A 23,465-nucleotide genomic window follows, 5' to 3' on the forward strand; every position below is an offset into this window, starting at 1 on the left:
ACCAACAGTGGAATGCTGGTGTGTGTGTGTGTTTGTCGACACCTCTCAATCGTTCTATGCAGACGGTGATGAGTGCTGTTGTCGTTGAGCTTGTTATGGGTGTAGGAAGAAAGAAACGAAAATTCACGGGCTTGCTACTGGCTCTGTAGCTGAGCAAACTCCACGGCCAAGTGCGGACAGAAGAGTGCTTTATGTGGCTACCACAGAGTGGAATTTCCGTTAGCTGGGCATATCTGGCTCCCGAAGCCAATGTAGTCAGTGGTTTAACAGTAGTGTCAAGTCGTGTGCCAAACAAAGGTACCCCGGAAGACCTTGTGCTTCTAGTTGGGAATTGCAACTAAGACCCTAATAGAGACTGCCGTTTCTTTTAAGCTGTCGACTAGATTCAGCCTGGACTTAGCAAAGTGCCAACCTAACTTTGCCATACTGTTGAGATCGCGCTTCGACTTGAACTTCAAGAGAGAGGTTGTGAAGTCCTCACCGCAGGTGCGCCACGCTGAAACCAACATAAACTTCAATACGCTTCGCCACAGCTTTTTCATAAGGATTACCAAGGAAAACCTTTAACCACAATAAATATCTTTACCATGCATCCATGTCAATTAATCTGTCGCGCCCAAACCAGGGTTAGTCATAGCTAAAATACCGGTAATTTTTTACACGACACCACCTACAGCTCGTTCGGACGAAACGTCGCCAGCTGTGTAATCGCAGCAGCTCTCGGTGCAGCGTGTGATAAATATTCGTGGACTGCCAAATAACCATATTTTGTGCATGTAGTGATTAATGATTGTACTGTCTCACAGGGCCTGAAATATTCATAAAATGGTTGTAATTAAACATTAGAGAAAAAACAAACAGCAAAAAATGCGTTCTAGGGTATCAAAACGTTCAGAATGAAAATCGAACGCCTGATAAGGCTAATTCAGAAAACTAAGATGTGAAATAGATCAATTTAGGGGTTCGATTATTCAAGAAGCCTAGATAAATTTGGCTGGTGCTGATGAACTTGCAGTGGAGCGTCCAACTTTTACGCAAGCGAGCAGCCAACTTTGCCCTCGGGCTCGCCAACATGCGATGCATGTCAGTGCCTATTACGATAATTAGCACACCCCAATTTCTCCTCGGTTGTGAAGGAGCCATCGTGGGGCTTTTGGCACCGAAAAGACAGACGCATCATAGTAAGGCTTGACTCGGTTCATATGGACAGTTTCTCGTCCGCGGCCACGCAAGTCCGCAGACGCAGTAACAGCTCAACTATGTAGTTGACAGCCGATAATTGTAGAAAGACCGGGTAGGGACCGGATACTGAGTAAGGATGTTCTTTGAAAAGCCGGTGGTTATGGCAGGGACCCAAAACCACAGCAGGGAGTTTTGGGAATGTTAAAAAACCTCACGTGTTCCACGGTGCCTTTTTGTTGCCATTGAGTACCCGTTGTAAGCGAACGGGCGAGCGGACGGCGTTCTACGTATTGGGCGGCATGCGAGATTGGCGTCGATTCAGAAACGTCGAGGCGGTAGAGAGTAAGCGTGCCCAATGTGAAAATTGACTCGCGCCCATAAAGAAGAGAGAAGGAACAGAATCCAGTGGCGATCTGTGGAGCATTGTTGTAGGTGTATGTTACGTTGGGAAGAACCTGGTCCCATTTGGAATAAGCATCGTTCCCGTACATGGCCAGCATGTCACTCGGAGTATGCTTGAAGCGTTCTGTCAGGCCATTCGTGTTAGGGAAAAAAAAAGTAGCGACACGGTTAATGATGCTGCATTATTTCGTCAGTGCCTCACGAGCGTCGGAGAAGCAAACGCGACCACAGTCGCTAGTAGTTATTTGGGGGCCCCATGGCGAAGAATTAAGGTCTTGAAAAGGAATAAATTGACGTCTTTTGCTGTGGCAGAAGGTAACGGTGATGATTCAGTGTAACGGAGCGAGATTATCTACTGCCTCTATAATCCACTGCTTGCCGGTAGGAGTAGTAGTAAGAAGGTCGTAGAGATCTGTGCCAACCTGGTAGAACGGAGGGGTACGACAGGGTAACGGCTGCAACGAAGCAAGGAACTTCTGAGGAGGGGTTTTTCGGCGTTGACAAGATTGGCAAGACCACACGTAATACCGTATAAAGCGGTACATCCCCCTCCAATAACATCGCAAACGAAGGCGCGTGTAGCTTTTCAATCGCCACCATGAGCACACTAAGTCAGCATAGAAAGCAGAGCAAATGTCGCCGCGGAGATGACGTGGGATGACTAAGAGCCATTTCCGTCAGTGAAGCCCATAAATGCGGCGCAAGAGAATGCTGTCAGGAATGGAGAAGTGGAGGGCTTGACGTACGAGTGCTCTGGATATTTACGGGTACTTCGACTTGAAAATGCAGTGAACCACGATTATTGCCGCTGTTCGGTAGCCATGTCGACCGCTGCAACTGACAACACATCGTAAGTTCAGACGTGATCAGGCTAGGAGGCGCTAGATAATGGTGAACGGGAAAGAGCGTCTGCGTCCCTATGCTACAGAGCTGATCGGTAAATGACATGAATGTCATGTCCCTGATGACGGAGAGCTCAACGAGGAAGGGCGCCGGATGGGTTTTATAGCGAGGCCAGCCAGTATAAATCGTGGTGATCGGTCACAACATAGAATGGTGGTCTATACATATAACGACATAATTTTCTGTTGGCCCAAATAGTGGCCAAACTTTCTCCTTCTGCTACAGAATAGTTAGACTCTGCGTCGACTCGCGTCAGGGAGAGACAAACACCGAAGAGGCGGAATCAACGTTTATTAGGCTCGAAATATATCGGTGGTGCATACAGGCACCAGACCTAGTTGCGGGACCCATATGTTCCCAGTTGCTTCTGGCCCCTGTCCGTCAATGTGAGCTGAATCAATAGGGCGGGGCTCGATAACAAAGCCTAACATCGTTCAAGGATTGGGGATTGGGGGTATTGGCGGGAAGGGGAGGAGGGGGGTCTTGAGTTTTTTGCATTCTGCCAAAACGTGCGGCAGGGTGCCCTTTCCTTTTTTTCAAACCGAGTGTGCATATTGTGTTCCGCAGGGCACGTGCGGCTCATCACTACAGGATGCACTCGATGTAGGATCGTCTGTTGTTGCCTGGTGAGTTTGGGGTGCGGTTCTGGCAGTCTACACCTTTCCTTTGGTGCATCCGTTTAAATCTCCCGAAAGCTTCTGTAGGCTGCCTTTGAGTCGATGACCACAGGGTCCACGCTCGGCTGTGCGAGTGCGAGGGCCACGGTCACTTCTGCGGCAACTGCGGGAGCTGTTGCCTTTATCGACGCGCTGACGATCAGCCTGTATTTTGACTTAACCACCACCGCAGCATGGTCACTGTGTTTTCGGAGCAGGCATCCACGTAGAGTACCCTTGAGTTCTCTTTCAGCTTCCGGGCTATGGCTTTGGCCCGTGCGATGCGCCGCTCGTCGTCTTCGCCCAGCGTCATGTTCTGGGAAGGGGTTGGAAGACGACCATTCAGACAACCACCGATCGAGCGGCCCACGGGGGCTCCAGCATGCTATGCATGCCAGTGGCTATAACGCGGAAGATTAGCAGAATGCAGAATAAATAATAAAAAAGCGCGGTTAAAATGTGTCAAAGCTATCATAATAAAAAGCAAATGCTTGATGGTGTGAATTACGACCTTTTTAGACTATGAATTGATGAATTTTGGAAATAGTTGAAAAATTTAAAAGTGCGTTTAAAAGTGTCAGGCTTGTCAGATTGGAAAGCCAAGCATTGCTGACGATACGTATCAGATCATAAATATAAATAAACATTACAAAACTGAAAAACCCCTATTCCAGCCGCTGTGTGTGAAACACTACTATCCCATAACCATTATCATAGAGCTAAAGTGCCCCCTACTTTAAAGAGCTCTTGCTATCACTACGCAATGTTGCCCCTTCTCGTCCCTTTTTGTTGTCGCTAATATATTGAAGATTCCGTCCAAACGACGTGATAATAGCTACAAGAGTGCAAATAGTTATTTAGCTACTCCATGACTACCCATACAATGAAGTTCACCACTTGGTCTATCATGTTTGGGGTCACAGTATCTTTAAGCCACGTAATTGAGGTTCTCCCACCACTCCTGCATTACATACTATACTGTCTATTGTGCATTATATATTATACTGTCGACCGGCTTCTATGCTCCACCTGGGAATTGGGCGTTTGCTTGCGGTCACTATACAAGGTTCTGAGTGTTGTCAAGCGAAGCGGCAGGGTATAAGACACAGAATTATTCTTGAGCTGGATCCTACCCTTTGCGAGTAGTTCTCACAGGCTATCCTTGGTCCTCGAGACCATAATGGGGTACGACATTCGGGACGCCGTAGCAGGCGAAGAAAGGGACATCGATTTGTGCGGGTGGTACCAAACCTTTCCGTGAAGTACACATTGGTGTCCAAGTAGAGGACCTAGGATTAAATTTTCATGTAACGAAGTTTGGGTTCGGAAATGAGGTAGCAATGTCATGAAAAAGAAAATCTGATGATGACGCTCTTAATCGTAATACTTCGGTGGTCAACTCTTTTTCTTTATCCTGTGGCCGAATAATTAAACTGCCCTGTCACGTCTTATTAATCTTCATTATGAGCTCTTGATGGGCTACTGTGACAGCCAAATGATGTAACTGAACATTTATTAGGCTCGTGAGTGAGGACAAGATTTGTGCGTACGCAAAGGGTATCAAACCGTCATTGAGGGTGAGAAATGTGTGTGTGCAAAATGTAGTTGATGCGGAGAAATAAATTACTTATTAGAGCAAAAAGGGACTTTAGGACTTCTCCTAAAGTTTGGAGAAGTCAAAGTTAATATGGAAGCCGTTTTTCTGCAAAAACATGGGAATTAAAGAATTTTGCAGCGGATTGAAAAATGATGCTTCAATGTCAGGCCTAGTGATTGCGTTAAAACACCGGAAACACTCGAGCGCAAAATAGGAAATATGTTGTAAAAACGAAAACGGAGAAAGTAGCGAGCGTAAATAAAAAAAATATATGAGCAAAAAAGAAAATAGCGGGGAAATAAGTAAGAGAAAGAAGCGAATGAGTGAAAATTCAGGAACTGAGTGCAAACATCGCTTGAAACGATTTTGCCCTAGGGCAAGTAAGAGAGATTGAAATGTCTCCAACGAATTTTTCTGTTTTATCTTTCTCCTGGAAATTCTGCCTTTACAGTTTGTGGTTGCGTGGCCGGAAAGGTATGTTTTGCTTCGTATAAGGAGGATAAAATTTGTCTCTGTACTTTCTGAATACGTTTTTTGAGACTATTTAAAACCGGCCCTCGTGTGGAGTGGTCATGGTGTTTCTCGGCCGCCGTTCTCGACCAATGTGAAAAGCGGTGTTGTTTATGGTACTTTAGGGCTCCGCACAAAACGGTGATTTTTCCCATTATGGCGTCCTTCTTGATCCTGACTTATTGCTTCATTATCTGTCTTTTTATTTGAGGCTTTTATTTATATGCTAGACATTGTGCGGGTTTGCAATCCTAGATAAGGTTTTCCTTAAAGGGGGCAAAGCCTTACTCAGTACTGTTGTTTGTTCGATGCATGGAGACACGAATTAACGGTGCTAATTTCTCAATAGCCTGGCAATGATGCTGATCTGCCAGTCATATTGGCTGGATTTATTTTTAGCGTGGGTTTAGGCCACATGTCATGACAAGTGATAATCACAATCTCGAAGTATATTTTATACAAAGCACTTTATTTATACATCCGTCTCGGTAACGCTCTGGTTTGATAATGCCGGGTCAGCACTAGCTTATGTAAAACGCAGGAGTTTCTTTTAGCTTTCAGCGTAAGCGTTGCGTCTATTGCTAGTTCATTGTACGTTGTTTGCGGTCAGGCCACGTCGCTAACACAATGCGAGAACTTGAAGGGGGAATGGCGAGCAGAGGACATCAGCGCCGGAAAGTATGACATAAGCGCATGCGTATGCTTAACAAAACGCCGCACCATGTTCGCACAGTAGAGACAAGTGACGCAATCAACTTGGCAGTGCTTCGCTATGAAAGTATGCGGTGGGCACGCACTGATAATCCTTGCGACAAATTTCCTGCGCGCTCGCTCTAGGAGGGTCGGTTTCAAATCGGCTCGTGTTTGCACTCATGCGTTCAGGTGTCATGGCAAGCGAAACGCAGGTGATATTTGTCAGCTTGGCGGAGAGATCTCCATTAGCTGAGCACCTATTAAAAGAGTGCATTTTCAGGTTCTGTTGAAAATATAATGAGAGCTGAAAGAAATTCTTGTTCAAAAGACTCAATAAAAATTGTATATTCAAAATTTCTCCGGATGTATTTTGGTTTGTGGGGAGTTTTCTGCGGCATCCTGCATGCACCGCTAACTTGAGAGGTATTTTCAACTTTGCTGAGTGGATTAAAAGGACAGTCGGCTTCGAAGCCTTCTGGAATTTCAGCATCCTTTCATCCGTCCTACTTTTCGCACATCACCCCTGCCTTTACTGAAATAATGGATTAGTTTTTGAATTCAGGTAATCGTCCTCCATTTTGAGACGGGTGTGAGATTTCATCTGATGACAAATGGACAAAGCGAGGACTGTGTTGCCTTGCAGTAGGTCCCCTTACTAAACACCGACTGCGCGGTCGTTGAGGCGTTACTTGTCAACCGCCTTAGCAATGTTCTTTCTGACACCGTAAGCCGTACTCAGATGTGTTACATGACTGGGAGGTCAACATTGTCGATGCCTGCAATAACTGTGGATGTTATCAAGAGGTATGAAGTACAATTACATCTTTAATAGAGGCAATTGTTACTGCAATTACCAGAGCTGTTACGTTTCCTATGTATGTTGTAGAGCAACAAAGTAAACAAGAAAATTTTAAATTTAGAACTATGCGGACAGATTGTCGTTACTCGAGGTATTAGACAAAGACTTGGTACGGCCTGATGCGAGGCACTGCATAGCGCTTATTTGTAGCCGAGCAGCTTCGACTATCCATTTCAGAGGTCAGCGTTTTTAATTTGTCTTCAGTGTCACCTGGGAATTATACAGTATGCATCACAAGCCTCCCCACGACCCAACAATTTGATTCGGAGCTTCTCAATATATTGCGTGATTGCCTTTAAGAGTGAAGGAAAGGCGTGGTCGCTCATGTAAATCCTTATACAAGCTAGGCTAGCCAAGCAGAATGGGCGGCTTTGGTTTCTCCTGTCCAGCCAACATGTTTGATGTTTTTTCTGTCCGACCTGTTCTGGATATTCCGCAGGGGGAGGCGATGTTGGGAACCCCCTAGAGAATTATTTTCTGGAAATCTCACCGGTATATTTTTCCTGAGCAACGTCTTAGCGACCCCAGTGCAGCTCCAGAGCCAAGCTGTAAAGCATGCGTGACAGGCGCGCTTGGAAGGGTCACCTACGTCTTCTCCAGGGAGGTATCCACCCAGACCAAACCACTTCTAGTCTGAAAACGTATACGTTAGACGGCTAACCGATTAACAAACTCGACCCATCCATTTAGCCAGATGGGAGCAGCGTCTGACCTCCTCTCGCCTTCCTTCTTATGTTCAATATTTCAGCTGGTTAAAGATTTGTCGTGGATTTACAATCACTGATCACGCTCTCTCCATATTAGGCAGTTCTCCAAGTATAATGACAAGAAGGAGAGCCCGGATCCCTCCTACAAATTGGGGCAAGAAAATACCTTGCGCCCATTATGAAAAACACCCGGCGGTGGCTCAGTGCTTGCACCGCCCGACTGCTGAATTCAAAGGTGCGGGTTCGAATCCAGGCCACGGTTACTGCTTTTAAATCAGGCTGAACGCAAGGCGCCCTTGTGCTGCGCTATGTAAGCGCATGTGAAAGAAGAATTGGCGGTCGAAATGTTCTGAAGTCTCTACAACGGTGCCCTTCATAACCCGGATCGTTTTTTTACGTTAACCCTGCAAAATAAACAAAACCATAAAAAGAACAAGACCGTTCCTGCGCCTAAACATTTCACCTCATGCAAACTTTCAGGACATTGGGAACAGCAAGCAAGATGTTTGAAATAGACAGTGCTGCAGTGAAGGGGCATTATTACCCTGCTGCCAGCATAACTGGCGCACTGTAGTTTTCGCTAAGTTCGTAAATGCTGAACTTAGTCATTAGGTAGAACATATGCCATTTCCATTATCTTTAAAGACCTTAACAACTTTCAAACGTCTGTATTCACTGAAATACTCATACTAGGAAACACAGGAAAAAAATTCGGAGAAATCAAATGTGATCCCAGGAATTTTCTGCACGCGAGCTGCTCCATCAAATGTTTCAGCGATTGAACCAAACCTATTATTTCCTCTATTTCGTTGCACATTTCTTTAAAAGTAAAGGCTACTTAATAAACCCCTTTTAACCAAGTACGGGATCATTTACATGAAAATAAATCGTTTTGTTGTAGATTGTATGGTGAAACAGATGGCTAGCCTTCATTACGCATCAATTGCATGCTGAAATCACTTCCTTTCTTTCACGGAGTTTCACAAATATGGGTTATATTGGGCGCATTGGCATCCTATGCGCGCCACTGTTATTTATTTAAAGGTACGTGTTAGGGGATTTCAGGGATATACAATAGCAAAGGCACTGTTTTCGCTAACACAGTGGTGACATTAAATGTTGGAATGCGCAATAACAGCGCGACCATGCAACGCACCACTTCTGGCTAGGCGAAACAGATCTGCTGGGGGCCACACTATAAAACATGTTTGTTGCAAAATACAGAAATTTTCTGGCAGCTGTCCTGCCAGGTATTTTCTATTCTTCTATGTTTTCTGTTTTTTTAATTTTTCAGTTATTTTACGGTTTTTGTTTAGAAATGAAAAAAAATTTTTGCAAATTGGCAATAATTTACTGTAATACGGCGTTTTTTGTTTTTTCTTTCTGTTTTCTTTTCTGTCGCAGTGAAAATAATGATGCAAATATATCTTTTTTTTACTCGTCTTTCATTTCACGTTTTCTGCCTGTAGAAACAATAAAATTGCGTTAAGTGCCAATTTCTCCGTGAACACTATCTTAAGGCAAACGCATGCCAACTACATGTTACGAATATCTGTAGGAGCTGGCAATACTCGATGGCACGCATAAGGTTGGCCTCGCAACAGCCCTTGTCTAGCCACCGAAAAGAGGCAAATGGAAAAATGCGCCACAGAGACCACTGTAGCAGGCAGCCAACCAACAAGGGACCTCAATGTGGCGCCACTAGTTATCAAGATACTTTGTTGGGCGAGTTGGTAGTTATTCATTATTAATATAAACAGCGCGAACACGAAGACAAGGGACAAGATACAAGAAAGCCACAGTACAAGCGCTTGTACTGTGGCCTTCTTGTATCTTGTCCCTTGTCTTCGTGTTCGCGCTGTTTATATTAATAATGAATAAGCCACTAGTTATCTTCTTTTGAATCGAAATTGTTACGCAGCCGATTAACGAACAGCGTCTTCTAGGGTTGTCATACCATTTAAATTAAATTGGTTCACAGGAAGGGAAAGGCGCAGTAACTGTCACACTTGCTCTGTGGACACCCGAACCGCGCCGAAGGGAAGGGAGGAAGGTGGGAATGAAAGTGGAAAGAGAGAAAGATGAGCCGTAGTGGAGGGCTACGGAGTAATTTCGACCACCTGGGGATCTTTAACGTGCGCTGACATCGCACAGCACACGGACGCCACTTCGTTTCGCCTCCATCGAAACGCAGCCGCCGAGGCCGGGATTCGATCCCGGGAACTCCGGCACAGTAGTCGGGCGTCTTACCACTGCACCACCCCGGCGGGGCTTTCTATTCAGAATTTACCTACTATTCAAGTAAGAATCAGTTTGCGATAAAAATTAGAACAGGCGGCAAAACTATATTGAATTGTTTACCTTCCAATCAAGGTTTTGGCTGGAAATCGTGAACGTATTTCGGTCAGTGAAGTGGAACAGATATTCTCTTTACTGGTACAGAAATTGTCTTTAAAAATGGCTGTAATTGGCACACATTTTTTACAGTGTACAGCCCGAGAAATGGGGCAGAACTCCGGATATTCCTTCTACTCTAAAACGCAATCATATATCATATGACCAGTGCAGTTGTGTTTCGCGGCTAAGGTTCTCTAAATGGCGACATAATATGGCTCTAATAGTGGCACCAAAGGCTGTGCGGAAGTCTATTTGCTCTCTGTAATCCGTTTAAAGAACGAGGTGAAGCGCCTATACTGATGTAGGGTGCTAATGTATAATTGCACGCTACGTTATTGCAATGAATGCAAGCATTAGTTTTGATTGCTGCCAATATCATGAATATTCCCAATGAGAAATTTGAAATAGTAGGCAAGCCCAACACCATTCATGCATGACGTGGCTAGAGTGGATAATTGAAGAAGCGCGTTAGAGAATACATAAGCATTTGCTGCTTTCAACACTTGAGCCCTGAAGAGTATTGAGATAGTTATATTCATTACTTGTAATCTGCATTGCTTCTAATGTCAGCAACAACATAGAGGTAAAAAGGGTAAGGGCATCCCCACACCGTTGAAAGGAAGATGGCTGCAACCATGAATTTCAATATGTATAAAATCAGACCGCGCTTGGAAGATGTAGCCATCTGTCACTTCTTGGCTGACAGCAACCAACCTTTGCTTCCCTTGTTGCATTTAAAACGGAGGGCCGTCAAGAAGAAAGGACAAAAATAGCGAAAAAATAAAGATTACGGTACATTGGAGTACCTAAAATCTGGTGGAATGATTTCCATCGCCATAACTGATAGCGACAGAAAATTTCGGGTTGGTAATATCGTCTACAAGCACGCGGCTGCGGGATGCAATTTAATAGCGGATGGTTGTAGGATTGTTGTTGGGAAATAAAACCGGACCGCAGAAACGCTTTTCCTCTCTCCTTGCGTTTCTGCGGTTTTGTTCCCTACGATGTGCGACAAGGCTTATGCGGTCTCGGAATGCTGACTCCTCATAACATATAAAGTAAGTAAAGGGTTCATTAGCTGCTATTTAGTTTTTCTGACGTTTCCTGAAACGTAATTTTAAATTTTTTAGGTATTAAATAGAGGAAATAAAAACCAGTGGTGTCCATACTAAGCTCACAATTTATATTGTTCCTTCAGAATAGAAAGAGCCGAATAGCAGCACTACCCTTCCCGAGAAATAGCAATAAATTGAATTAATTTCCCTTGTGCACAGAAGCAGAAGCACGCAGCGCAGTGCCGCACAAACTTCTAGCAAGTGGATATAATTTACACACATCATAGCACGTGTTGTCGTGCCTACAGTCTAGTTGTCTAGTTGTACAGTCTAGTGATCATTGCTCGCAAGGCAATTACTTTTATTTTGGCGCGCAATACGGCTGTGCAGATTATACTGACAATTAGTTTTGCCAGCAGGGTCCGAAGAAATTCATGTGTATGGCATCGGAAGAGGCAATGCTTCCTAATGGTCGAAGATAGCGGCTCCTGAAGAATTGCGCTAGCTTCATTATAAAGCTACTGCTTGCGGGTTACTTTTTTTCTACAAGCGATCAGCATAGACGCACCTTGACGGAATGGTCAAATTCCAGTTGTTGCGAAATATTTAAGTCTGTATAGCTGCTTTGACTAATATATGTAGAAATAGGAATAATATTTCGAATTTACGCAATACATGCACCTCTCATTCTTGGTATCGACTAGACCCAGAAAGAAAAGTTTCGGATTGCGCCAATTGGTAAACAATATCTCCTAAACATACATTTAGAAAGGCTATAATTTACTTCCTATATAGTAACTTCCTAGAAAACTGGTACAAATAGTTCTTTAAACGCTACGTTTTCCTCGCTTCATTTTTAGCGCTTCATATAGGTCGAATTGAAAGGACATGACGTCATTGCGTTGGTAGGAAATTTACTTTCACTTTTTACTAAGATTTGCTTTTTCCGAGTTACCTAAACACGATATGGCTTTCGTTTTGTTTGAAGCTGCCGCATTTATGATAATCCCGAAACAATTGAACATTGCTTCATCAACTGTAAGTTCGCAAGATTGTGTTGAAATGCTTGTGAGGAGCCGTGAAAAACAAAATTTATTTATTTCACAATACATTTGATACCGCAATGCAACGTTGTCATGCACCAATCTAATGTACTTTGTAGCTGGACTAAAATGCCTATGGAAATCTAGAATGATGGTTCTAAACTGTGAAGCAATTGTTTTGGTATGTGGGATATCAGTGCGCGTTAAAAACCCAGGGTGTCGAAATTTCCTCAGTTCCTCCACTACGACGTCTCTCATAGCCTGAGTTGCTTTGGGACGTTAAACCCCGCGAACAAACCACACCAGTTGTTTTAGCAAAACTTGTTCTTGCCAATAATTATGCACAAAGCCGCCACCTAGAAGGATAGGCTGGAGACTACCCTATGTGTTTGGATAAATACGTTTTACCACCAATGATAGAAGTACACGAAATCACCGACTTCGTAAGGATGTGGCACTCTTTCTTGGGGAAGTGTTCAGCCTTACCTTTAGTAATGTCGAAAATTGGGCTAGTTGGTAGCGATCCATCTAAAACAGCGCACATAAAACACGAAAAAACAGAGAAGAGCAGGACGGACAAGAGCGCACCTTCCGTCTAGTGTTCTGTGAAGTCCTATTTTTTTTATACGTTTTTTTGGGACATAAAACATCCTTATGTGCTTCATGTTAATAAATAATAATTTCAGTGCAATAAATATCCGGTTCCAAAGAAGTCGGTATAGATTAAAGTGTTGCGCGGTCTTTTGCGGAAAACAAGGATGGTGTTTCGAGTCAAGGCGTGGACGCGATCACTTAGTCGTTTTTGTTTCCTTATCGTTATTATATACACACGTTGAAGTACATCTTGGCCACACATCCTATACTCGCCACCCATGTACCAAGAAATGCTTTGACATTGATAACGTATTGGTTTTTTGATTGATGGGGCTGTCTCCAAGCGACTAAGGTTTAGGAAAGCCGTAGGGGGCGATGGGGGATCCGGAAATTTCGACCATCCGGGGTTCCTTACAGCGCGATGACAGCGCATAGCAGACGGGTGCTTTGCCTTTCTCCTCCATCGAAAAGCGGACGCCCCGGCCGCGATTCGATCCTGTATCCTTGAGCACAGTAGTCTAGCGCCGTTATCACTGCACCACTACGACGGGGCTGATGACGTTTTGTTTATTTGCTTCAATTACTTCCGGAATCAATATGAGAAAGTGGCATAAAGGGGACTTGATAGGTCTACTTGTGAGCTTAAGTTTCATACTTGGGCTATAGACCACACAGTAGGCCTCTTGCGCGAGTGTGAGTCATTGTTAGAAAACGGAAACTAGCAGCAGTAAAAAAAAAAACAAAGAATAGAAATGGCTGGCATGCATGGGTTCCTATTAGAAATGTTGCGACCATCTAGATGGCAAAGCGATGTAATCATGGATCTATTTGAATGCGCAATATTTTTTCGGAAGTGTTAAGATTGAAGCTATTATCAAACGGACATGCGCTTAAAAGTCTTCCAGCAACTATTAACAGTAACGTCATGCAATCACCGCAATGCATCTAGGGACCTCTTAACATTCAGGAGAAGCAGAATAACTGAGCTACGCTGGGAAACCACAACCCAACTAACTACGTCGATATCGGTTTCGTTCGAATGAAAGATTCAATAATGAAAAATTTTCTAATATGTTTGTTTTTAAGTTGATTAGATGATACATTAGGGCTACTTACACATGCTCAAAACATTGATGCAATTCAGTCTACATACTGAATATTCTTTGAATATCAGGTAGATTTTGTTCAGTTCTATCTAGAACTACTTACCTGTATTACACTTCATGCGCTATGCTCTACCTTCACTATGATGAAGATAAATTTTATTTATATGATTTTGCCAGTTAAGGCTTCACCATGTCTTCTTCTTCGCTCACTAAATTTCCTAAGCAGATTTTTAGTAACAACGGGAGCAGAGGGGTGGAGTGAGGGAGATGTATATCAATGCATGCTACTCAACCTGATCACGCCGATCTTCCGCAGATTTGATAACGTGCAGGAAATAATGCACTGAACTTTGTTCTTTAAAGTTTGTTTCTATTCATTTCGCACTCATCAGGCACGAGTGGAGCGCTGTCCTTCGGTGCAGTCAATTCTTGGCTCTTATACTTGCAAAGCGTGTGCTGAGGTTAAGGAGATTACATGGTGTGGTAAACACCTGAATGCTATCATATTGTAGCCTACCAACAACTTCTGCTCGCGATTTATCCGCATGAATGTCGCTTTACATAATTGCTCATAGTGACATAAAATCGAAATTTTCAGATCCCGCCGCGGTGGCTCAGCGGTTAGAGTGCTAGACTGCTGAAGCTAATGACGGAAGACCGAACCCTGGCTCCGGTGGCCGCATTTTAATGCAAGCGAAAAGCAAAGCACACGTGTTCAGTGCAATCTTAGTGCACAATAAAGAATCCCAGGTGGTCTAAAGTTTCACACCCCTTCATTACAGCGTCTTTCATAGCCTGACTCGCTTTGTGACTTTAACCCTTCAAAACTAAACCAAACTATATAAAGAACCAGTACGTGCCTGCACCGACACATTTCATCACATGCGCACGTTCCGTAAATTTAGAAACCGCATGCAAATTGTTTGAAATAGTTCGACAGTGCTGAGGCCAAGGGACATCATATCTCTGGTTCTAGCTTAATTGGCATCTAGTCGTTTTCGCTGCTCCCGCGAATGCTGAACTTAATGATCGCATATAATTTATGGCATTTCAATGGTATTTAAAGATACTAACAACATTAAAATGCGTGTATTCACTGAAACGTTCACTTTAGGAAACGCAAAATACAATTCGGAGAAAACAAATATGCTCCTGAAAATCCCTATACGCGACATGCTCCATCAAATGTTTTGGTGATGTTACCAAAAGTATAACTTCCTCCACTATCTTGCTCATTGTTTTCTAAAACAGAGACTGGCTTCATAACCCTTGTTAATGATGTGCATGGTATATGTTCCGCCTTACCAGTGAATAGAAAACGATAGTTTTTCGTAGTACGAAGCCAGGAGCGAATGATTACGTGTAAAGGAAATCGTTGTGTTGTTGAGTGTGCGGTGGAACGGATGACTAGACTGCATTACGCGACAATTGCAGGCTGAAATCGTTTGCTTTGTTTAATAGAGTTTCCTAGAGTGCGAGTGATATCGACACTTTGTTATCCTAAGTGCGTGGCCACTGTTACTTATTGGAAGGTAAGTTTAAGGGATTGTTGGGGGTTTACGACTGGCAAGGGCATTGTTTTCGCTAACCATGGGATTACATTGATTTTGATTACAGTGATTTGTGTGCCGTATGGATGGATGGATAACAAATTTTATTGTCCACCTTAAATGGAGGCCCCTTACTTCCCACCTCCGACACGCAGGCCTAGGGGATGGGGGCTGGAGCCTCCGCAACTAAAGGCTAACAAAGAGATTTTGTCTCTTCGCGGTCTCGGCCTAAGGCGGACGGCTTGTTGCTGCCTAGTGGGGTCTTCGCACCGCAGCAGGGCTTCCTAGCTCTCTCTACTATTGATATCTTCCTCGACTCCAGGGGAGTCGACCCATTCCCCTAGAATGTGAGAGAGAGTACCCCTCTCCCCACATGCTTTACAAATATCGTTTTCCTATTCCCCTGGCAGTTCGTGAAAGGCCAAAACTAGGTTAACGAAATTTCCAGCTTGCAGTCCCCGCCAGGCGGTCGCCTCTCTGCTGCTTAGTGTCTCATCCCTTGGTGGCAGTAATTTTCTGTTTAATCTATAATTCTCAACGGTTTCACAATATGTTTCAGCGCGTTCATCCAGGTTCTAGCAATGTGGCGGTTCAACGTTTACCCGGAAGTAGATAGCTCGGGCTAACTGGTGTGCCGCTTCATTGCCGGCAGCCGACGCATGCGCTGAGGCCCATATTAGGCTAACTTGTGGATCAACTCTTTGCTGGCCAGAATCGTAGCCGCTTCCGGCGAGACTGCGTTTCATGAAATTCCAGATAGCAGTTTTACTATCGCTGACTACAAAGTTTGCTTCCATTACAACAGAAGCGAGAGCTATAGCAACTTCTTCGGCCATCTTTATGTTGCGGCTGCGAATAATGGCTGCCTACTTGGGGGCTCCTATTCCGTTGACTACTGAGGCAAGCGCTGCGCCAGACTTCCCACAAGCCGCGTCCACGTAGGCAACCTCTTCGGGATCCATTTTCAGAAGTGTTTTGTTAGCGCTTCGGCTCTCTTAAAGGGACACTAAAGACAGCCAAAGATGGTATGAAAATCTAATAAACTACATTTGGTGACACTGTCGCCGCATATCCGGCAGCAAAAAATCGAATAATTGCTGAGATATTGCGATAAGAAGTTGAGGTTTTTTCTTGTTCCCGCCGGTCGAATTCAAACTGTGGCCTCCAACTACGTAGTTGGAGTTGAGTGACGCACACTATGACGTAAGCGGAGACTCCGTGATAGCTAGCGAGCCGGCGCGGCCCGCGGCGTCGCATCCCTCAAGGGCCAACTTGGCAACAGCGTACTCGCAATGACGGCCTCAGCCGAAATAAATAAAACGATGAAGAGAGTAATTTACCGAGCGATGGGCCCATAAAGGAAGAAAAAAAAAACATAGGGGGCTTGTAATGCACAATACTTTACATGTTTCTCAAGCTTTTGCGCTCCTTCTTGCACTGTGTATCAACAAACCGAGCCTTCGGTCATCGCAACGCTTCCTGACATGTTTACATAAAATAAGATTTAGTTACCAGCAAAATAGTGTCCTCGCTGCTGCGCTTGTCAGTTTTGAAGCTTCGTCGCACTTTTTTCCTTCAAGGTTTGTGCTACAGCTCCGTGTTCAGCGAAAATTACGTCCACGGTAGCAGAACATGACCGAAGTGCCGGCGCCACTACATTTGCCAGCGCTGTGAAATTCCACATGTTAAAATGGATCCAGTGCACAATATAGTGCGCATAGGCATCCAGAACATTAGTTGCAAGACGTGAGAGCAGGCAGCATGCGCCGATGATCAAGAAGTTGTAATTTTTAGACCAGCAGCAGAAACACTTTTTGTAAATGGGGCCATGACATAAAAACTAAAAATATTTCCAGGGTTATTGTGGCGCGGCGTAGCCGAGCGGTTTGCGCCGAACGTTACGGAGCAAGCAGTAGCGAGTTCGAGTTTCACCGCTTCTGGCGTTTCTTTCTTTTTTTTTTACAAATCGATTTTTTTTAACCTTTTGTAATGTATTTCGGGTGCTTCGTTATTTTTAGTTTTTACTTTTTACCCGAGGCCCTTTTTTTCGCCGGGCGACGAGCGCAATATATCGACGCTCTCCTTGGTATGAGCGGCAAGTATGCCCCTTTTGTTTACGACGCCTGCAAATAGCACGTTGAAGGTCTTGTTGACGCAGTATATGTTGGTCAGATGTGCCATGATTTAGTGAACAATTGAATGATAATGCGTTTTTCCTTCGGTGCTTAGCATATGTATGCTTTTCGTGGCGTACGTAGCTGCAGTCAAGCGGTCAGGTCGCAGTCGAAGCGGCAACGGCGGCGATATGTTGGCGCAGAAGTGTGAACGAAGGAGTGTGTCGGCGGTAGCTGATTTCGCTCGCTCGTGCCTCCGAATGCTCAAATGGGAACCATCAAGGCGCATCTGCTGCTCCAAGCTCGTAATTCAGGCGCTGCAGGTTCAAACAAACTATCCGAGTGCGCACGAAATACCTGAGCCGAAACATAACCAAAACTGAAGTGGGCGCCTGTGGCGCCTCCAAGTATATTTTTGTATTTGCCTTGCAACGTTTACGTTGTCTTTTCGCCGTCATTTACGTATGATAAAAGCGTGTTATCATGTTTGAGAAAAAACGTACTACCGCATTCAAACATTCAACGTAATTCGCATTTGTCAGCCTCCGGGATCCCTAGCGCGTCACGTGATTTGTAGTTCCGAGCCTCGGCCGTTTGGCTGTGGTGGCGATACCTGTATTTCTGTTATTCTTCTTTACTACCTTATAACAGCTCTGTTTTCAGTAAGAGTGGTCTTTTTGTAATCAGGAACTGGCATTCTATCGATGCAAACCCACTTCCTTTCTCTCTTTCAGTTCAGTTCAGGCGTTCAGTCGTGTCCGACTCTTCGTGACCCTATGGACCATGTCACGCCACGCTTTCCGGTCTCTCACTATCTTCTTAACATCACATAGCTTCATCTGCAATGCCTCGAGAATGCCATCTAACCATCGCGTTCGCTGCCTACCCCTTCTCCGGCGACCCTCGACCTTTCCCAACATCAAATCTTTCTCCAGCGACTCCTCTCTTCTCATCAGATGACCCAAGTAGCTGAGCTTTAACTTTAGAATTTGACCCTCCAATGAGCAGTCAGGGTTTATGGTCGACAATATCGACTGATTTGATCTTCTGGCAGTCCAAGGAACTCTTAAGAGTCTTCGCCAGCACCACAATTCAAACGCGTCAATTCTTCGGCGGTCAGCCTTTTTCACAGTCCAACTCTCGCAACCATACATCACAACTGGAAAGACCATAGCACGGGTTATACAGATCTTGGTCGGTAGACTAATGTCTCTGCTCTTTACTAGGCGGTCAAGGCTAACCATTGCTCTCTTTCCCAGAAGCAGGCGTCTCCTAATTTCATGGCTGCAGTCTCCTTCCGAGGTAATCTTGGCGCCCAAGAACAGAAAATCTGTCACAGCTTCCACTTCTTGTCCATTGATGCTCCAGGACTTGATAGGGCAAGACGCCATGATCTTCGTCTTTTTAATGTTCAGTTTAAGCCCAAACTTCTCACTCTCTTCTTGTACGCGCATCAGAAGTCTCTTGAGTTCCACTTCACTTTCTGCAATTAAAGTGGTATCATCCGCATATCTAAGGTTGTTGATACGTTTTCCAGCAATCTTCACTCCAGCTGAAGACTCGTCCAGAGCGGCCTTCCTCATGATGCACTCTGCATATAGGTTAAATAGGCAGGGCGACAGTATGCAGCCTTGCCTCACCCCTTTCTCAATCGGAAATCTTTAGTGTCCCTTTAATGCTCCTCTCGGTATTACGCTCCGGATGCATATTCCTCAGGAGTGGGATTATCACTAATTTCTCCCTGCATATAGGGTGGACGTTAGTTTTTACGGTGCAATAGAGCCATCTTGCAGATGGCAGGCTTGTAGTATGACCGTAGGCCGCGACCGTGTGACGTCACGCGCAGCGCAGGTGGCCGCCGCCGATTCCGTCGCCTGCTCTGCCAACGTTGCGTAGCAATGCTTAAGAGGTGTGCAACTCCTCCACATTAAAAAAAATATTAGTCTCCACTGCGAATCGAACCTCCATCTCTTGCGTCCCCAGCCGAGCGATTTAGCGATGTGCCACGCCCCGGATTGTGAAATATCTTATTTCCGCTTATCTACATTGAGGATGACATCGGGATAACGCGAGTAGCAGATACTGCGATTCGTGCGCAATTTAAAAGTTCCAAAGACTAAAATAGTTAACTAAGTCATTCAATTACAGTGACGTCAAGGATGTGACGTCACGCATACAAAGGTAAAGCCGAAAAAGAAGACGTCAGTTAAGCACCTTGAATTAACCACAAGCAACCAAAAAGCACCATCATTGCTTTCGCATTAGTCTTATGCAGATTCTACAGTGCTCTTTAATTTCATTTTTTTTTTCAATGCGCGATAAAAGTGCGAGCAGAGAACGCTCAGCTTCTTCTGGCTAGGCGAAACATCTCATCTTCTGGTGGGCGCCGCTCTAGAAATTGGGAGATCGCCAGATATTACTTCCTGCATAAAACGCAATCATATGTGTCACGACAAGTGCAGCTTTGTTTAGTGTCTAAGAGGCTCTTAATGGCGACGTAGGGGGGAGGGGGGGTCGTACTTGTGCGGAAGTCTATCTGCTCTCTGTTATCTATTTAAAGCACGGGATTAAGTTTCTATATTGATGTATGTTGGTCATGTATGCTTAAATGATACGTTCTTGCAATGAATATAAGTAATAATTTTATATGCTGCGCATATGATTATTTATTTCCAATTAGAAATGCAAAATTGTTGTAGATAAGTCCACCGACAACCATGCGCGACCAAGCTAGAGCTTAAGGCTGAACAAGCGCTTCAGAGAATGCCGAAAAATTCTATCTTTGTCAGAGTTTAGCTCTGATGAGTATTTCGACAGATATATATATATATATATATATATATATATATATATATATATATATATATATATATGAAGGAAAGAAGCCAACAGTCGGCGAGGCCAAGGAAAGCGTTGGGGATGGTACTTCTATGTCTTTTTTTTTTAATGTTTGATTAGATAATCAGAGAAATTAGTAATGTAATCTGTTTAGGAGAAAGATAATTAAACACAAAGTAGAAGAAAAAACAACGTGCCGATGGTGGGAACCGAACCCACGACCTCCGAATATCGCGTCCGGTGCTCTTCCAACTGAGCTACATCGGCCGCTGTCCCCCCTGCTACTTGCTTGGGTATTTATGTTGTCTGTATACGAACCTTGAGAGTGTTCACCAGCGCCACCCTCAGCCATAGCGGCGGACGTAGAACGTCCTTTGTTACCGCCAGCGTCACGTAGAACGTGATCAAGAGCGAGGGCGAAAGCTGTGCTAGAACCCTCTTACGCTACCTATGGCTTCAAGACTGCCAGAACCGAGACCCCCGTAAGCTACAAGCAGATCAATTAAGGGGAAATGAGGGTGCTCGTTATAATACATGAAGGAAAGAAGCCAACAGTCGGCGAGGCCAAGGAAAGCGTTGGGGATGGTACTTCTATGTCTTTTTTTTTTAATGTTTGATTAGATAATCAGAGAAATTAGTAATGTAATCTGTTTAGGAGAAAGATAATTAAACACAAAGTAGAAGAAAAAACAACGTGCCGATGGTGGGAACCGAACCCACGACCTCCGAATATCGCGTCCGGTGCTCTTCCAACTGAGCTACATCGGCCGCTGTCCCCCCTGCTACTTGCTTGGGTATTTATGTTGTCTGTATACGAACCTTGAGAGTGTTCACCAGCGCCGCCCTCAGCCATAGCGGCGGACGTAGAACGTCCTTTGTTACCGCCAGCGTCACGTAGAACGTGATCAAGAGCGAGGGCGAAAGCTGTGCTAGAACCCTCTTACGCTACCTATGGCTTCAAGACTGCCAGAACCGAGACCCCCGTAAGCTACAAGCAGAACAAATAAGGGGAAATGAGGGTGCTCGTTATAATACATGAAGGAAAGAAGCCAACAGTCGGCGAGGCCAAGGAAAGCGTTGGGGATGGTACTTCTATGTCTTTTTTTTTTTTAATGTTTGATTAGATAATCAGAGAAATTAGTAATGTAATCTGTTTAGGAGAAAGATAATTAAACACAAAGTAGAAGAAAAAACAACGTGCCGATGGTGGGAACCGAACCCACGACCTCCGAATATCGCGTCTGGTGCTCTTCCAACTGAGCTACATCGGCCGCTGTCCCCCCTGCTACTTGCTTGGGTATTTATGTTGTCTGTATACGAACCTTGAGAGTGTTCACCAGCGCCACCCTCAGCCATAGCGGCGGACGTAGAACGTCCTTTGTTACCGCCAGCGTCACGTAGAACGTGATCAAGAGCGAGGGCGAAAGCTGTGCTAGAACCCTCTTACGCTACCTATGGCTTCAAGACTGCCAGAACCGAGACCCCCGTAAGCTACAAGCAGATCAATTAAGGGGTAATGAGGGTGCTCGTTATAATACATGAAGGAAAGAAGCCAACAGTCGGCGAGGCCAAGGAAAGCGTTGGGGATGGTACTTCTATGTCTTTTTTTTTTAATGTTTGATTAGATAATCAGAGAAATTAGTAATGTAATCTGTTTAGGAGAAAGATAATTAAACACAAAGTAGAAGAAAAAACAACGTGCCGATGGTGGGAACCGAACCCACGACCTCCGAATATCGCGTCCGGTGCTCTTCCAACTGAGCTACATCGGCCGCTGTCCCCCCTGCTACTTGCTTGGGTATTTATGTTGTCTGTATACGAACCTTGAGAGTGTTCACCAGCGCCACCCTCAGCCATAGCGGCGGACGTAGAACGTCCTTTGTTACCGCCAGCGTCACGTAGAACGTGATCAAGAGCGAGGGCGAAAGCTGTGCTAGAACCCTCTTACGCTACCTATGGCTTCAAGACTGCCAGAACCGAGACCCCCGTAAGCTACAAGCAGATCAATTAAGGGGAAATGAGGGTGCTCGTTATAATCCATGAAGGAAAGAAGCCAACAGTCGGCGAGGCCAAGGAAAGCGTTGGGGATGGTACTTCTATGTCTTTTTTTTTTTTTTAATGTTTGATTAGATAATCAGAGAAATTATTAATGTAATCTGTTTAGGAGAAAGATAATTAAACACAAAGTAGAAGAAAAAACAACGTGCCGATGGTGGGAACCGAACCCACGACCTCCGAATATCGCGTCCGGTGCTCTTCCAACTGAGCTACATCGGCCGCTTTCCCCCCTGCTACTTGCTTGGGTATTTATGTTGTCTGTATACGAACCTTGAGAGTGTTCACCAGCGCCACCCTCAGCCATAGCGGCGGACGTAGAACGTCCTTTGTTACCACCAGCGTCACGTAGAACGTGATCAAGAGCGAGGGCGAAAGCTGTGCTAGAACCCTCTTACGCTACCTATGGCTTCAAGACTGCCAGAACCGAGACCCCCGTAAGCTACAAGCAGATCAATTAAGGGGAAATGAGGGTGCTCGTTATAATACATGAAGGAAAGAAGCCAACAGTCGACGAGGCCAAGGAAAGCGTTGGGGATGGTACTTCTATGTGTTTTTTTTTTAATGTTTGATTAGATAATAAGAGAAATTAGTAATGTAATCTGTTTAGGAGAAAGATAATTAAACACAAAGTAGAAGAAAAAACAACGTGCCGATGGTGGGAACCGAACCCACGACCTCCGAATATCGCGTCCGGTGCTCTTCCAACTGAGCTACATCGGCCGCTGTCCCCCCTGCTACTTGCTTGGGTATTTATGTTGTCTGTATACGAACCTTGAGAGTGTTCACCAGCGCCACCCTCAGCCATAGCGGCGGACGTAGAACGTCCTTTGTTACCGCCAGCGTCACGTAGAACGTGATCAAGAGCGAGGGCGAAAGCTGTGCTAGAACCCTCTTACGCTACCTATGGCTTCAAGACTGCCAGAACCGAGACCCCCGTAAGCTACAAGCAGATCAATTAAGGGGAAATGAGGGTGCTCGTTATAATACATGAAGGAAAGAAGCCAACAGTCGGCGAGGCCAAGGAAAGCGTTGGGGATGGTACTTCCATGTCTTTTTTTTTTAATGTTTGATTAGATAATCAGAGAAATTAGTAATGTAATCTGTTTAGGAGAAAGATAATTAAACACAAAGTAGAAGAAAAAACAACGTGCCGATGGTGGGAACCGAACCCACGACCTCCGAATATCGCGTCCGGTGCTCT

The sequence above is a fragment of the Amblyomma maculatum genome, chromosome 8 (assembly GCF_055883805.1).
Source record: "Amblyomma maculatum isolate TAMU_Amacu chromosome 8, ASM5588380v1, whole genome shotgun sequence".
Taxonomy (NCBI): domain Eukaryota; kingdom Metazoa; phylum Arthropoda; class Arachnida; order Ixodida; family Ixodidae; genus Amblyomma; species Amblyomma maculatum.